Raw genomic sequence first — 17,840 nt, forward strand, 5'->3', positions numbered from 1 at the left:
TAGCTACTGAGGGGACTGAGATCTGAGGATCCCAGTTCAAATCCAGCCTGGGCAGGAAAGCGCATAAGAATCTTATCTCCGATTAACCACCAGAAAACTGGAAGTGGTGCTGTGGCTCCAGTGGTAGAGCACTAGCCTTGTGCACAGAGAGGCTCAGGGACAGTGCCTAGGCCCTGAGTTCAAGCCCCACAACTGACAAAAAAACAAAAAGGATTCAAAACCCCCATATTGGGCATGATTTCCTGAAAGAGAGTTACTGTGCATGAGGAACTGTGTTCTAAAGAAATAGATTGCTGGCTTCCCAGAATGTTAAGTCTTCTCAAGTGCATTGTACCCTTGAAGTGACATGAGGCATGCCCATTGTCTGGTAGTGACAAGTAACTCTCAGAAAAGCAGCCCAGGGCTGCGGCTGCTCATGTGTTGACCCAACAACCTGTATTGGAGCAGCAAATGGAAAGGCTCTGGGGGGACATTGTTTATTAAGTGGTCTCCCTTGATCCATGGCCTTCACTTCCCACACTTTTCAGCTGCTTATGGACAGCCACTATGTGAAATTATTCAATGGCAAGTTCATAAGCATGAAGCACCATTTTCTGAGTAGTGTGATGGAATCTCATCCTGTTTCACTCAGGGTCCGAATCATCCTTTTGTCCAGTAAACTCACGTTCTAGACAGCCACTGGGAGTTCTCAGAAAACATCCCTTGAAAACAATGCAATTCCTGTAGCCACCAACCTCTTCCAGTTTTACTTATCCACTTAGACACAATAAAGACAAAATACACAGACACAGAGACTGATCAGAATGTGCAAACTTTAATTCCATGGGGATAAGAATTAAAAACATAGTTGTGCACATACTATTAGAAAATTTTCTTCCAAATTTTTCTTGTGGCTTAGTATAAAACAGTATTTAGATAATATTGAGCAATTATTTCTTTTTTCAAAAGCATATTATCCAGTAATTAAAAAAAGAATGTGTGGGTTTTATTGATATAATTATTTATAGGCTTGATTATCTGATAAAAATGTGGTAATCTGAAATTTGAAAAAGGTAATTATGCAGATAAATTAATGAAACTGGGAATAATCAAAAGGAGCAGATATTATGCATGGAAAGCATTAACATTAAGTCAAGAGGAAAGTAATAGGGATTAGCACCAAGGTAGGATTAATAGTCTCTGATTATTATGTCCTAATACACACAGAATGTTTTAATAGAGAAAGCTTATTTTTTTAACTGAAGAGAGAGAGTACCTAAATTTTGTGTAGTAATGAGTTGTTAAATATAGCAATAATGGCTCAGTTTACCAAAAACAACAGTAAACACAAGAGATCAAGATTTGTTCAGCTGCACAAAATTCAATCAGCTGCTAGAGAAATGGCCACTTGGGAGAAAATCTGAAAAAGAGAGGAGAAAGAGAGAGAGAGAGAGAGAGAGAGAGAGAGAGAGAGAGAGAGAGAGAGAGAGAGAGAGAATATGGGAGAATGGGGGTACTTTTTGATGTAAGATGTCCAGTTGTCTTCATAATATCATTTTCTATCATTTCCATTTTTAGTTGCTAGTAACATATCTCTCACTTTTACATTTAAGTTTGAACACAAAGAATATAATATTCCTAATTGATAATAAATATTTTAAATGAACATTTAAATTATGTTTAAGATACATATTATTCTGATTTTTAAAGTAATATAGATATTTCTCAAAAGAAGAAGTTCAAATGGCCAGAAAAACATGTGAAATATATGCTCCACATATTTAACCCTCAAGGAAAAGCAAGTCAAAACTACTCTGAAATTCCATCTACTACAGTAAAACTGGGTATTATAAAAAAAAAAGTAGATGAATACAAATGAGAATAACCATTTAAGAGAGAACAGTATGAAGGTTCCTCTAGAAATGGAAAATACAACTATGACCCAGCTGTACCATTCTTGCGTATTTATCTGAAGGAAATGAAGTCAATATACAAAAAAGATAGCTCACAAATATGACACTTTACAAAAACCAAGATATGAAATCAGCCTAAGGGCCAACCAACAGTTGAGTGAATAAAGAAAATGTTTATGCACACAATGGAGTATTATTTAGTTTTAAATATAAAAATATGTCATTGTAGGAAAATGGTTGAAACTGGAGGTCATCATGTTAAGCAAACTGAGTCAGACACGACACAGAAAAACAAGTGTCATGTGTTTATTTCATATGTCAAACCTATACATAAAAGAGGGTGATATAGAAAGAGGAAAAGTGAAGAGAATAAGAACAGGAGAAAGAGGAGAGGGTTGATGGGAATAAAAGGGAGGGTAGACACGATCAAATCATAGTATTTACAGTTATAGAAACATCACAGTGAAATCCATGAATTTATATAATTAACATACATTAAGAATTATAATTTTAAATGTACTATGTTCAAATTTTGTTCCTAGACCATTATTTAAGAAAAGACAAGCTCCCTAGAATAATCCAGGCTAGTAGAATATATCATAAAAGCATGAATTTAAGAAGTAAAACCAGAAGACACTTAAATCTGGCATAATATTATCTTTCTTCTTCTAATGCATTTCTAAGGTGTTTCATGAAACAATAATGACTCAGCTTCATCTTCACATTATAGTAGGAAGATCTATGATTAATGGGCAAAATTTATGGAAAGGGAGGTTTCGAAGGCTTGTAAGCAAGCTCTTGGTAATAGCTAGAGTTGTTGTTAAAGGGATAAACTACCCTGACAGCTTGTAAGCATCGTGCCCCTTGTTGAGTTCTATTAGAGGCTGGATTTCTGCCAGTTTAAGGAGACAAAGAAGGGAATCTGGGAGTACTAGAATCTGGAATACTTCCCTGTGAGACTAGATTCTAGTACTCTCAATTTTAGGTGTTCATGCATAGATCTTTAGCAATGAATAGTCAGGCTGTTCTTTGAGCTCTGCCTCTCAGTAAAAGCCCTTGGCCAATATCCACTTAGAGATATAGATTCATAAATAAATTATATTCATTGTTCATAAATGTGTAACCAAATAATATTTATTAAGTATGCACTTTATAGGAGACCTGTTCGCATATACTACTAGATGTAATCTTTATAGCAATCCCACAGGAAAGAAAGTCACAGCTAAGCCTTCCTCAGAGCAAAGGATGATAAGGCTTTTAATGTGGCCACAGCTACTGCCTCAAAACCTGGGAGAACTGGGATTCTGATAAGTCTCCTTCAGTGAAACCCATCTAGTCAAGCTGATATTTATTTTACATTAATACCTCAGTAGGTGTCCTGGAAGGACAGCCAAAGTGCTGTGTTGTTCCATCTCTTTCTCTAATTCCCTTACAGTCAGTACAACATCACTCTTTGCTGCAGAAAATTAAAACACCAGATGACACGAAAGGAATGTGCTCTTGAGTCTCTCCTCCCGCCCCCCGGCCTTTCTGGATGTGTGACCTCTTTTGTGATGTGCCTCCCTTCTCGTTCTTGCAGCTAAAATTAACCCAGTGGAAAATGTTTCTCTCAAAGTACGTGTTCTCTTCATCAAACACAACTGGGCTTAAAGGTCAATAGATAAACAAGGGAACAGAGATAGCATTCCTTATCAGTAAGCAGAGAGAGGGAGCTGCGGCATTTGGGACAGGAGAGGAAGAAGGGTCTGGGGGATAATGTGAACAGGACACAGGACATAGGCACATGAGCTGAGATGGGAGAAAAGTTTGGGAGAGATCGATGAAGCAAAGGAAAGACGTGAAAGCTGAACTCAGGCAAATGGATATATCCAGGAGACCAGCAATGAAATGGTTGCCTAAAATCACTTCAGGATCATAATTAATATCCAACGCTCAGTGTAGGCAGCATGTATGCTTTATGTGACATGTTCTCTTGCATTATCTCATTCAATTGCCATGACATTTGTGGAGAAGAGGCAAAATGGTTCTCTGTAACTCCAAACAGGGCTCCAAAGACAGGAATGACTCATCAACACCCATACCTCAGGAGCAGTCCAGTGATCACTGTTTTTCTACCACATTTCTTTCATTCCACCAATAACCCTACCCATTTCTTTGAAGAACATTTTGTTTGCCTGACCTAAAAAGGATATTTCTGATTCTATACAAAAATTCTAAGCCCGAAGTTGTTTATTAAGGAACCTAGCTAGCTCCCAGCTCTATTTTCATAGCATATGGGGTTTTTTTCAATGATTTTTTTTATCTTTTTCTTGTGTATGAGTATTCTGAGTGAATAATTCCATATGGTGACTCCAGATTAAAATATTTAGGAATCTGTAATAAAAAATATTCTGAAAGGAGATGGAGAACTACTTTCTAGTCAATGACCCCCTCATTTCAAGGTGATCTATCTCTGGGCTGCTAAACTGATCTTTATTGGTTTTGATTTATGTTATTGAACCAAGTCATCTGAACTATTCCATACTAGAAATCAATGAAAGCCACACTTGCCTTATCAAGATGGACTTTATAAAATAAAAAGACAGACTGCTTTTAGAACCAAGAAGAAATTTGTCTGCCAATCAGGGTGATCTACTGAATGGATTCCATACAATTTCCAAAAACTATTTTTACTGTTTTCTTTTATCTCTAAAATGTCTTATAAGCCTCAGCATAAATGACATTATGCAAAGGATAAAGTTAATAGGAATTTCCGCCTGCTCTTTAGCAAAGGGGGGGGGGGCGGGAAATGGAGTCAGTAACATACACACTGACTAGAGGACATGCATAAAGAACCTTGAAGAGTTGTTTCCTTTCAAAATGAGATATTTGGAATGGCATCAGATTAGCAAGGTTTCGTGTATTTTTATTTTTCTGAGTTTATATAGTCGTGAGTAATACCGCCTCATGTTCTTCATGTGAAATCATTTGAGAAGCGGCAGAGTTTACCAAGCCAGTTACTATTTTACTTTACTGTAAAATAAAATAATGTTTGCTTTACTGTAGTTTCCAGGGGACTCTGGGAAGAAGGATGAGAGACATAGCTTTATCTTGGCATAATCCTATAATGGCCTTTTCATGTGCATGAATGTTTTACAAACAAATACAAAACCACCACTTCTTGTATTGTACCGATTGACAGATGATGGAGGAAAATTTAAATTGTCCACTGAAATATACTCCTCCCCACTTTTTCCATAAAATCAGCTACATTGTAACTATATTACTACATTGTCTCTCAGACACCCATGCAGTGAAATAAGACTATTGGACATATTTCTTATGAAGGGACTATTTGGGGAAAGAATTGTTTACTTTGTCCAGATATAAAATTTTTCTAATATTGATAGAGCTTCGCTACTTTCTCTTTCTCCTACTTGCTGGATGGAAATAGGGAAGTGATCAGTCTTGAATTTAATGGCTAGGCATGTATAGATAATGCCCAAATAATAACTTACCCTTCCTTGCAGCCTAAAGCAAAATGGTGCCTATCTTCTTTAGACCACTGGATTTAAAGACATCCTGTTACAGCAAAATAGCCTCACCTTTGTTAAAAAAACAGACTGACTTCAACTTCAATGTCTGTCTTCTAGAATCTCCATAAAAGAGTTTATACAAGACAAAGTTTTGGAGTAACAATAAGCTCTCCAGCTTAATTTTCAGAATTCAAAAAGAACTCAGTCATCAAAGCTAATAACAGCTTACATGTCCTTTTCTGTATTGCTTATTACCACAAGTCTTTGGGATTTGGATTTTGTTTTGTTTTGTTTTTCTTTGGCAAGTTGGGAATATCTAGTATCTATAATTAGATAGCTTGGGGATGAAATCCATATCTAAGTCAAAATTCATTTGTTTCACACATACTTTATACACACAGTCTGCAGGTAAATTATATATGGTATTTTAGTGCCTTTGTGTTAGCTGTGACCTACCAGTTGAGGTCACCTGAGAAATTTTGTACTTGTAACCTAATGTAGATGATTACAATGTTTGGGATTTCAGAGCATTCTACATTTATTTTTTTGATTTTTATCATTAAGTGGTTGTATAAACAAGTTGCCATTCAGCAAAGTAGTATATAAATGAAACATATCTAGATTTTGAATTTTTGAATTAAAAATATTTAATCTGTATATCTATGTATATGTATATATCATTTTGATTCTCTACAGATTTATTTTCTTTGCTTTCTGTCTATTACAACTATTTCTACTCTGAAACTCAGACCTCTTGATCAGGACCCCTCATGGCTGGTGTGGAGTCGTCATCAATTGTTACACTGTCTAGTGTATTTTGCTAGATGCTAGAAACAGCACTATGACCCAGTCTTCAATGGAGACATTAACTAAATTGAAGGCGATGGCATAGAACATTATTTTATAATGAGGTTGTGTGAAATGAGTATGTGCCAGGTAATTTTTTTAGCAGAATCAGAGGAATGGCTTGGAGTTAGAAAAGTGCTGAGATTCTGTTACTTACGTGAAAAGACTGACAAATCATCCCTTGCATTGAAATTGCATTGGACAAGTTAACTCAACAGTTTTCAGGCCCCTTCTGAGTGCTGGGCACTAGTAGCTAGTAGCAATTCATCAATGAATCATAGATTCTCTCTCATCAAACTATATACATTATAACTTATCCATTGCAATCACAATTTCTTAACTGCAACATCAAAATCTGATCCACATTGTGCTACTCCCTTTGTTCTCCATGGTGTGTTTAAGACCTCTTAACACATTATATAATTTATATTATTCATAAAATTATTTATGTAACCCACTCTTCCATTTCCTCCACCCAGCTGCCACTAGAAATTAACATCAAAAAGGTCATATTTTGCTTTGTCTCACTGAATGATCTCAAAGAGTAGAAACAGTACCTGGCCCACAACAGTTGCTCAAGAAGTACTTGTGGAATATATTAGGCAAGGATTCTCCAGAGCAACAGGACCAATGCAATATCTAAATTATGTAACAGGAGATTTATTAGCTTGGCTAACATAGTTAGAAACTGATAAATCCCATATGGGTTATCTGCAGATTAGAGAGTTGGGGAAACCAGAAGTACACAGTCCAAGAAGCAGAAAGTCTCAGTACAAGAAGGATCAGTGAATTTAGCCCTAAGGTGAGACACCTAAATTTAACCCCTGAGCAGTGGCTGGTATAAGTCCACAGTGTGTGTGTGTGTGTGTGTGTGTGTGTGTGTGTGTGTGTGTGTGTGTGTGTGTGTGTGTGTGTGTGTGTTCCTGTCTGTCTGTGTTCTGAGTTCAATCTGAGTTTTGTTTCTCAAGCCTAGCACTCTACCACTTGAGCCACAGCTTCAATTCTAGCTTTTTTGGTGCTTAATTGAGTTAAGTCTCACAGACTGTCCTGATTGAGCTGGCTTTGAGCCATGTCCTCAGATCTCAGTTTCCTGAGTAACTAGTATTATAAGTGTGAGCCACTAGCACCCAGCTTATAAATCCACATGAAAAGGGTGAACAATCTGGGTATCCATTGGACAATGGCAGTAAAACATAAAGTTCATCTTAGAGAGTGAGCAAAGTATGGGTGCTGATTCTTGTATTTCAGTCTAGTGATTGCACTGATCTGCCATTATAACAAAAAAGGTAGTAGGGACTTTATTTGAAGATGTTATGATATCAGATCAAAGAAGAAAGGTGACCTATGCAAGGATAAGATCAAAAGGAATGAATTTCATTTTGATTTTCAGAAATCAAGGAATAAAATATACACTAAAGTTCGTTAGTGATTTTCAGTGATCTTAAAACCAACATCAGCTACATAGGTCAAAATTATTTCCATTCTTTTTGTTCATGTCAAATCTCCATGTTACCTTTTTCTCCCTTTTATGGATTTCCCATTTAAATCTTTACAAATTATAATTTCTACTACAGTTTTATCAGGCAGAGCAAATTGGCCATATTGTAAACAAAATTCTGAAAGGATTTTTACTTCTAAGGGAAGGGGAAATAATTTGTATGAGGAAGGAAGTTTTTTTTAACTTTATTCATTTGTTTTGAAAAAGTAATTTAGTGAATCTCCTCAAGTCATAATCTAAAACAGACGACAAAACAGTAAGACAAACTGAGGTGGGCTTTAAGGCCTGTTGGCGACAGTTGTGAGGAGATAGGGAGTATATGAAGAATGGAAAAATGTGAAACCCTTCTCTGGGGAGAAGAGACAAGTACCAGCCACATAAGGAAGGTCTCAGCTAGAGGTATGAGGCCAGTGAGAAAAGTCCTATAACAGGAGATGCTCAGTACATTTCTACATGAACATCAGACACCAAACTTGAAGATAGTCTCTGCTTTATTGATTAAATAGCCTCACTAGCCACAGACCTTGAGTAACAAATATTCAAATATTCTGTAGCCCAAAAGGTTTTGTGATCCTGTCTGGTAAAATTATCTCCTACTGTATTTCATAATAGCCATCTGGTATCTCCAAACCTGAAGAAAAATAAAAGTCTTCTAGACTCTATAACCTAGCCTAGTAGTATATATTAATAGTGAGAAAAGAAGAGAGGTTTAGGGGAAAAGATATCAAACCGACTACAGAATTGTCTGAACAGAAGAAGAAAACAATTAGTGGGATTTCCTACAGAGATATGATCCATCTTGAGGAATATGAAAATTAAAGGGAAATCCCTGAGCTCAGAGGGCATATCTGACTAATGTATCTGATTTTTACCTGGATATCTGATTTACCCCTGGCTGTCGCCTCTGGAATTGACAGTTAGTGCATATGTGCCAACATCCTGAAACCAATCAATACCCAAGAGCTGAGCTTGAAGGGCATCTTCACCATACTTAGAGACAGCAGTTCATGGGTCACACTGAAATCTTACCAGAACAGTTTTGTTATGTTGTTTTAAGAATTGCTCCTGTGGGACAAAGGTTGAGCCAATTCAGCAGTGAAACCCACTAAGCACTATACTGGAAATGAACTGTATATACAACTTGGGAGGAGGGAAGTTAAGAGGAGAAAAATTGGGAGAGAATGAGGGAAGGGGTGACACTGTTCAAAGGAAACATACTCATTACCTGACTTATGCAACTGTAACCTCTCTGTACATCACCTTTATAATAAAAAATTAAAGAAAAGAATTTTCTGAAAGTGTAGTCTATATTTTGAGACTCTATACTTGCCAATGATCCTACATACAATAATTCTTGTATATGTAGGGGCAGAAGATTCTATTATTTTTTCCAGAAGAGAATCTGAACAAATGTAATATTCTGGCCCTGAACTTTTGGCAAGACATAAATCTCTATTTGGTTCCAGCTTGGGAACTGAACCTTTGATATAGGCAGTATTCTGACCATTGGGTTTCTATTACAGGCAAACACTACAGAAAATAGATTCACATATATTTTTTTTAAAAAATAGCTCTATACCACAAAGACAGAAGAACCTTTCCCACTGTACTAATATTATAACAAGCTCTTTCCCAGGCTTATTTTCTGCCACTAATTTGCCATGTTTATATAGTCCATTTTTTTAAATACATAATGAAATATGACCTCTTCTAAGCCATTTTAGCTCCATATGTTACTTCCTACATTTTTCTCACTCTTCTGCTTTTATTAGTTATAACATTTCCACAATTTCATGGTGTAAAATTTCCATATTCAATTCCATAAGCATAATTCCCACAGTTGTCCATTAATTTAACATTTAAAGGGATTTGCTCCTCACCACGACTCTATTTATCTTGACTTCTGAGTTCCTATTTTGGTGGGCTAAAGTTCATCCTCCAGTGGCTTTAGGAAGAATGTTTATGGAAACAATATTTCTTGATTATTTTTATGTTTGACAATGTTTTTTCCTAGATTTTTTAATTATTGCACCATGTTATAACTGGACAGAAAATATGATGGTGACCCTTTCTTTTAAACTTTACAGACATCGTTCTGAAATTGCTAGCATTGGATATGGTTCTAGGAAAGTCTGAACACAAAATTACATTCCCCTTCTTGAACATCAGTTTCTGTTTTGTTTTCTTGGAAACTTACAGAGGTATTCTGATACAGTTATCTCCATCAACTTTTATCATGTAAGATGTGGGTTTGATCAATCAGTACCAGCTTTCCTAGAATGTGTTCCACTCTCAATTGTTAGGCTGTCTACCCTTATTATCTTGTCTTTTACATTAGACACCCCTGTTGGTAATTGATAGTTTTTCACATTTTCCCACTATTCTTTGAGACTTTTACATAAATTTGTACATTTTTTATAGATGTCTGTTTGTATTCTTTTAGCTACTTGCAACAGTGATTTCATTTTCTCTTTCATTTTTGTTTTAGTGGTGGTTACAATTAGTTATGATATTTGTATTTGCTTTTACAATATACAATATAGGAACAATCTGCAAATTTAGCCTCAGCCTCAAATTTACTACTTTTCCAATAAACAGTGAATTATCTCTGTATCTTGCCAAACCTACAAGCAATAAAAATATTCATTACTTTAGCTTTTTATACAAATAACAATATGCCCTATATACATTATTATGCATTTTTGTATTATACTTTAAATATGTCTTGGAAATCTTCCCAATCTTCAGATAATAATACATAAATAGCTTCTCTCTCTTATTCTTTCCCTCCCTCACTACTCTTCCCCTGCTTTTGCTCTTACTTTCCATACACAATTGTGTATTCTAATTTTTTCAGTCTCCTATAAACTGACATTAAAGTTATTTGTACTTCTTTTATTATTATAAACAATGGTGTAGTGGATGACTTCATTCACACATGTGCATGTGAATATATTTTGTTGAATAAGTTATTAAAGTTATAATTTTTGAATTAACAGTATATGCATTGGTATTTTGCACATATATTGCTAAATTGTGACCAGTAGGAGCTATCCTAATTCATATTCCCATCAATAACTTACCAATTCTTTCCCTTCCAATTTAACACTGTGGTTTATGAAACATTTACTTAAAACTCTTTTGATAAATGAAATGTATAAGTATAAAAGAACCATATACCATGACCTAGGGAAATTTATCTCATGAATACAAAATATTTCAACATAGAAAATGAATCAATGTAATATGATAAGTTAGTAGAAAAGAACAAAAATCATATGATTAACAAAAGTAGCAATAGCACCTAGTAAGGGACTCAGTAGCACCTAATAGAGACTATTGAAATTCCAGCCATTTTTTTAAGAAATAGATAAGCAGATCTTAAATTCTCTCTCTCTCTCTCTCTCTCTCTCTCTCTCTCTCTCTCTCTCTCTCTCTCTCTCTCACACACACACACACACACACACACACACACACACACACACACACACACACACACACCAGAATAGCTAACCCAATCTTGAAAATTTCAATTCCAAGACTTATTACAAGGCAACATTAATCAAACAGCATGGATAGAACTGAAAATCCAGAAATGAAAACCATTAAATTGATAGTCAATTGACTGTGTGTGTGTATGTGTTAAAATGCATGTGTATGTGTGCATGTGTACATATGCCAGTCCTAACTCTTGAACTCAGGACCTGGGTGCTTCCTTGAACTTCTTTTAATCAAGGCTAGCACTCTACCACTTGAGCCACAGCTCTACTTCTGGCTTTTTGATGGTTAATTGAGATAAGAGTCTCAGGAACTTTCTTGCCTGGGCTGGCTTTGAACAATGATCCTTAGATCTCAGCCCCCTGAGTTGCTAGGATTATAGATAGGTGTGAGCCACTGGCTCCCAGATGTTCAATTGATTTTTGACAGGGAAACTGAGATTATTCAAAGTGGAGATAATAGTATCTGTAACAAATAGTGACATGGATAATGGAAATTCACATGTAAAATAATATGATCATATCCCTACTTCACACCATATATAGATATTAACTCAAATGGATAAAGGATTTGCACATATAGCTAAAAGTATGCAACTCTTAAATAGATGCAGTAATAAATCTTTGTTTCTGGATGAGATAATGATTTCTTTCATAAAACAGCAAAATTACAAGCCCTCCCCCCAAAAAAAAACCTTTGACAAATTGGACTTCTTGAAAACTAAAAACATGTGTGCTTCAAAGAGCACTACCAAGAGACTAAAGACAATCCACAGAGAGGGAGAGACCACTTGAAAATTGTCTATATAATAATTAAAGAGTCTCTTAAGCTACCACTTAGAAAACTTTTATGTCCAATGGTTTAAAAAAATAAGCATTTTATAGACAGAGGATTTGAAGAAACTTTTCTGCAGTGAAGATATACAAATGGCCACTAAGCACATGAAAAGAAAGAAAAAGAAGTCAAGATTACAATGAGATACTGATTGGGGAAATGTAAAATGGTATATCTTCTTTGGAAAACAATTCAGTAGTTTCTCCAAAAGTGAAATACAGAGATACTACAAGGCCCCAAAATCTGCTGCTAGATAGATATAAAAGAGAATGAAAAATGCACAAAAACTTGTGCTCATTATGACATTATTCTTTAAAGGAAAACATTAGAAACAACCCCACTGTTTGATGAATGAATGGACAAAAATACCCTACCATCTAATGAAATATCACTTAGGTTTATCATATTATTTGTTTGTTTGTTTATTGCAGGTCCTGGGGCTTGAACTCAAGGCCTGGGCAATGTCCCTGAGCCTCTCTGAGCTTAAGGCTAGCACTCTACCACTTAAGTCACAGCACCACTTCCGGCTTTTTCTGAGCACTTTATTGGAAATAAGTCTTATGGACTTGGGGGCTGGCTTCAATCCATGATCCTTAGATCTCAGTCTCCTGAGTAGCTAGGATTACAAGTGTGAGCCACTGACACCAGCTTTATCATATTTTAAAAATAGAGCTCTAGCATAGGATGTGACATGGATGATGCTAAGTAAAATCATACGATACGAAAGATCACACAATATGTGATTAAGTTTATAAGCATCAAGAACAGGCAGATCCATAGACATAAAAAGTAAACTGATGTTAGAGGCATGGCTCAATTCATAGAGTGCCAGCCGGTGAGCAAAGAGTCAAATACTGATTTGGAGTCCCAGGCTCGGAACAAGCTTTCACTGTATTTGATGTTGGTATAATTTGTAGAGGGGAAGGGCAAAATCAAACCGTTTAAATAGGGATACAGGTGGACCCATTGCAACAATGACATGTACAAGTCACTATGTTGAAAAACGAACTTTACAACTTTGGCTGAGCGGGGGCGGGGATGGGGGGGAAGATAGGAAGGGATGGGAAGGGGAAACAAAGGAGGAGGCAACAATGCTTGATAAGAAATGTACTCATTACCTAGACCATGTAATTTTAATCCCTTTGTATGGTATTTTCACAATAAAAAATTTTTTAAAAAAGAAAAAAGAGAAAAGAAAAATAAGCAGACACCAGTGGCTCACACTTGTAATTCTAGCTACTCAAGAGGCTGAGATCTGAGAAAAGTAGTTCTAAGCTGACCCAGCAGGACAGTCCATAAGACTTTTATCTCCAATTAACCAGCAATATTCCATAAGTGGAGCTGTGGCTCAAGTGGTAGACACTAGACTTGGACCAAAAAAAGCTCAGAGAGAGAAAGCCTAGGCCCTGAGTTCAAGCAGGAACAGGACAAAAAAGAAAGAAAGAAAATTAATATTTTGGGGAGTGGGAAAGGGGATGAGTGATTGCCAAAGGGTACAGGAGTCTCTCTTTGATGACAAAAAAATGTAAAATGAGATAGCAGCTGTAGTACCACATCTTTATGAACATACTGAAAACCACCGGGGAAAGATATGCTGCCTATTAGAAGAAGTGTATGTTCTACTATTTCTGCCTTTAGCAGAAACCACCTTGTACTGGAACTGTCTCTTCCCTTCACGTTTTATTTACTTGGCTGCCCTTTACATATTTTACTTAAGAATATTAGACATGCCATAATTTTCTTGAATATAAAATCATTTTCTTGTTTGGAACTCATTATTTTCCAACTTGTTGGAGGAAAAGTGAAAAAAAATACAATTTCTTTCTCTCCATTTTTAACAAATATCTAGTTCATCTTTCTAAACTAGATGAACTGAAAGTTTTCAGTTTGGGGAACACTTCATATTGGAGACCTGAGTTTTATCTTGTATCTATGTTTCAAGCTCTAAAACTTATGCAATTTATTCAGCTAACTCTCAGATTCATTTTTTTAAATAAACATAAGAACAATGGTATGTCTCAGTAGTTATGAGAGGTTTGAATGATGTGAAAACCGTGACTCACTGTGTAAACTAATAAAGCATCTTCTTGAGGTAGTTTGTTATTCTCTACTCCCTACCATAACTAATCATCTTAACTTTACTTTTTGAATGAGGTGCTGTTAATATATACAATGGATTCTCATTTTCAAGCTTCAGGATTAGGCAGAATTGCATTCAAATGCTTGCCCTTCCATTTATTTAAATTCCATCCATTTTTTTCTATCTAGAATAAAGGAAATAATATGTAATACATAAGCTTTTATGATAAATATGTTTGTAAAATGTAGCATTTGATACACAATAATAATCATAGCTTTTTGTCCATAGATTAATTCCATGCACACTATAACACCACTCACTCTTTCCTATTTATTAAAAAAAATACAAAAAAGACCTGAGAATATTTTGATATAAAACTGAATCTATCTTCACTTATTCCTTAATAAAATCAGACTCAATGAAACTTTACTGTTCAAAAAGTACTACTTCCAATATATCTTAGGTAGACATCTTCTCTCTTTGAAAGCAGGAGGCTTTCAAACTTGTGATATAGACAAGGGTATCCTCAAACTTTTGATTCTCCTGACTCAAATTCCTAAATGTTGGGAATATAGGTATGAGCCATCATACCCAACTCCAATACATTTTTTCATCAACTTTTATGCACTAGAGCATCTACTTTTAAGCATTCATTGATCTCCAAGTTGTAGGCCACCGTCTGATGAGAAAGCTGTGACATTATTGAAATATACCATAATTTTTATCTGGAGATCAAATAAATAAAAATAAAAGTATGATTAAATGGGGTTTTATCACATGTTTTAACATTTAATGTGGTTCAACATTACAATATGAAATGGCTGGGAAGCAATATCCTCAGAAATTTTCCAAATGACTGCAAGTATAACCAATTAATTTATGACATCAAAACCCTACCACTACTATAGGCAGAGGAATACTTAATCAGTATTTCTTGATGATAGTGTGATGGAACAAGGCGAGTTGAGAACAAAAATAGGAACCAGGAAATTAAAGGTGATGAAATCTGACCTAGATGTCTTTTCTGGTAGGTATTATCCTTCTCTAAAATGTTAGAGTCTTGATTGAAACAGCTTCTATCTAAACTTCTCCTTCTTAGAATTATGATTGTGACCACACAGTCATAATGGATAATAATGGATCAGTGGACACATGCTTAGCTGAATACTAATTTTCATGGTAGGCAATTATGATATACAAGAGGTAGTCATTCTGAAGACGCCATCATTCACTGTACATAGATGATTAGTACAGCTACATAAACATGCTTGCTTGAATGCCGTTAGAAGTAAAAGGAGAAAATCAAACATTTTCTCCATTTAGACATTTTCTCCAAGTCCATGGAACTAATTTAACTAAGATTTTTATGTCTTAAAAATCAATTCCAATTCCAATTGTGTGAGACTTAGATTCTCTTGCACACTCTTGTACACTCTCTCCCTCTATAGCCCTTTCTCTCCCTCATTATATACATGGACTTCTGTGCATACCACACACATACACACACACACACACACACACACACACACACACACACACACACACACACACACACACAAGTTACAATGGAGAAGAAATTTACTTGAGCTTGTTGGAGTGGTCATGTCATAAGATCAACATAAAAGAAACTGGAGGACACAGTGGGAAAAGTTCAGTCATAACTTGAATAAGTTATATGCACTAGCTCTTACAGCTGTTGTTTTCACGAGGCAAAACTGTTGAATGATGGCCAGAATTTGGATCATATTCTGAATCAACACTTCTGAACTCTTTCCAACTCCATCAAAAAATTTTTCATTTTGCCAAATAAGAGCAGATTGAAAATGTCATGGAGACATGACTTTTTTTCTTCCATTAGCCCACTTGACACAGAGATTCTGATTTAAAGTTCACAACCATTTTGTTAAGTAGAGATACTGTCCACATCTAATATATAAAGAAGCCAAAGAACAAAATCCCTAAAACATATATTTTGTAAGATTCAGAGGTATTATTTGAACTTGGACAAAATTATGAGAACAGTTTTGCTTTTAATCACTATGACTACATATCTTTCAAGACAAAAATGTATAGAACAGATTCCTTGGGAGGATGTATATATACATCCAGCTCACTACCATAACAAAAAGGATTTGAAATCCTTTAAGAAAGTGTGTGTGTAAAAAATCAAAGAAAGCTTGGACAAATGGGATTGCATGAAGTTGCAGAGCTTCTGCATGGCAAAGGACATAGCTAGCAAGATCAATAAAAAGCCCACGGATTGGGAGAAGATCTTCACTAGCCATACAATGGACAAGGGTCTCATACCTAAAATATACTCGGAACTCAAAAAATTAAACCCCCCAACAACAAATCCTCAAAGAAACAACTGCCCAATAAATAAGTGGGCTAAAGACTTAAAGAGAAACTTCTCTGAAGAGGAAAGAAGGATGGCCAATAGACACATGAAGAAATGCTCAACCTCCCTAGCCATAAAAGAAATGCAAATCAAAACAACATTGAGATACCACCTCACCCCAGTTAGAATGGCAAAAATTAAGAACTCTAACAACAACAGATGCTGGAGGGGATGTGGACAGAAGGGAACCTTACTTCATTGTTGGTGGGAGTGTAAACTTGTTCAACCACTTTGGAAAGCAGTATGGAGGTTCCTCAAAAAACTTCACATAGAGCTCCCCTATTACCCAGCAATCCCACTTTTGGGCATTTACCCAAATGTTCACAAACAAGACCACACTAAAGCTACCAGCACAACTATGTTTATTGCAGCATTATTTACCATAGCTAAGATATGGAACCAACTCAGATGCCCCTCAGTAGATGAATGGATCAAGAAAATGTGGTATAGGGGGAGGGGGGAGGCTGGGAAGGGATGTGAAGGGTAAACAAAGGAGGAGGCTGCAATGCTTGGTAAGAAATGTATGCATTATCCTGCCTACGTAATTGTAACTCCTCTGTACAGTATGTTCACAAATAAAATAAAATTAAATTTAAAAAAAAAAAGAAAGAAAATGTGGTATATATACACAATGGAATTCTATGCCTCCATCAGAAAGAATGACATTGCCCCATTTGTTAGGAAATGGAAAGGCTTGGGAAAAAAATTATATTAAGTGAAGTAAGCCAGGCCCAAAGAAACATAAGCCCCATGATTTCCCTTATTTGCAATATCTAGTATATGTATGAGTCAAGCAGAAAAGGTCAGATAATGTGGTTAGGAAAATGAACCCTTAGATATGTATTTAAATGTTTTTTTTCTTTCATGCATTTGTTTCTAATGCATTTATAAGATTATTTCTTTGTTGCTTTGTATGTCCCTCCCCCACAGTATAACCCCTGCTTTCACTATATTTGATGTCGGTATAATTTGTGGAGGAGAAGGGGAAAAACAAGTCATTTAAATAAGGATACAGGTGGACCCGCTGCAACAATGAGAAGTACAAGTTGTCATGTCAAAACGAACTTTACAACTTTGGTGGGGGGGGAGGATTAGGTGGGAGGACGAAGGGAGGCAGGGAAGGGATGTGAAGGGTAAACAAAGGAGGAGGCTGCAATGCTTGATAAGAAATGTACTCATTATCTTACCCATGTAATTATAACCCCTCTGTACAGTATGTTCACAATAAAAAAAAGAAAGTGTGTGTGTGTGTATGTGTGTGCGTGTGCGCATGCGGATG

The sequence above is a fragment of the Dipodomys merriami genome, unplaced genomic scaffold (assembly GCF_024711535.1).
Source record: "Dipodomys merriami isolate MVZ:Mamm:240054 unplaced genomic scaffold, mDipMer1.0.p SCAF_8, whole genome shotgun sequence".
Taxonomy (NCBI): Eukaryota; Metazoa; Chordata; class Mammalia; order Rodentia; family Heteromyidae; genus Dipodomys; species Dipodomys merriami.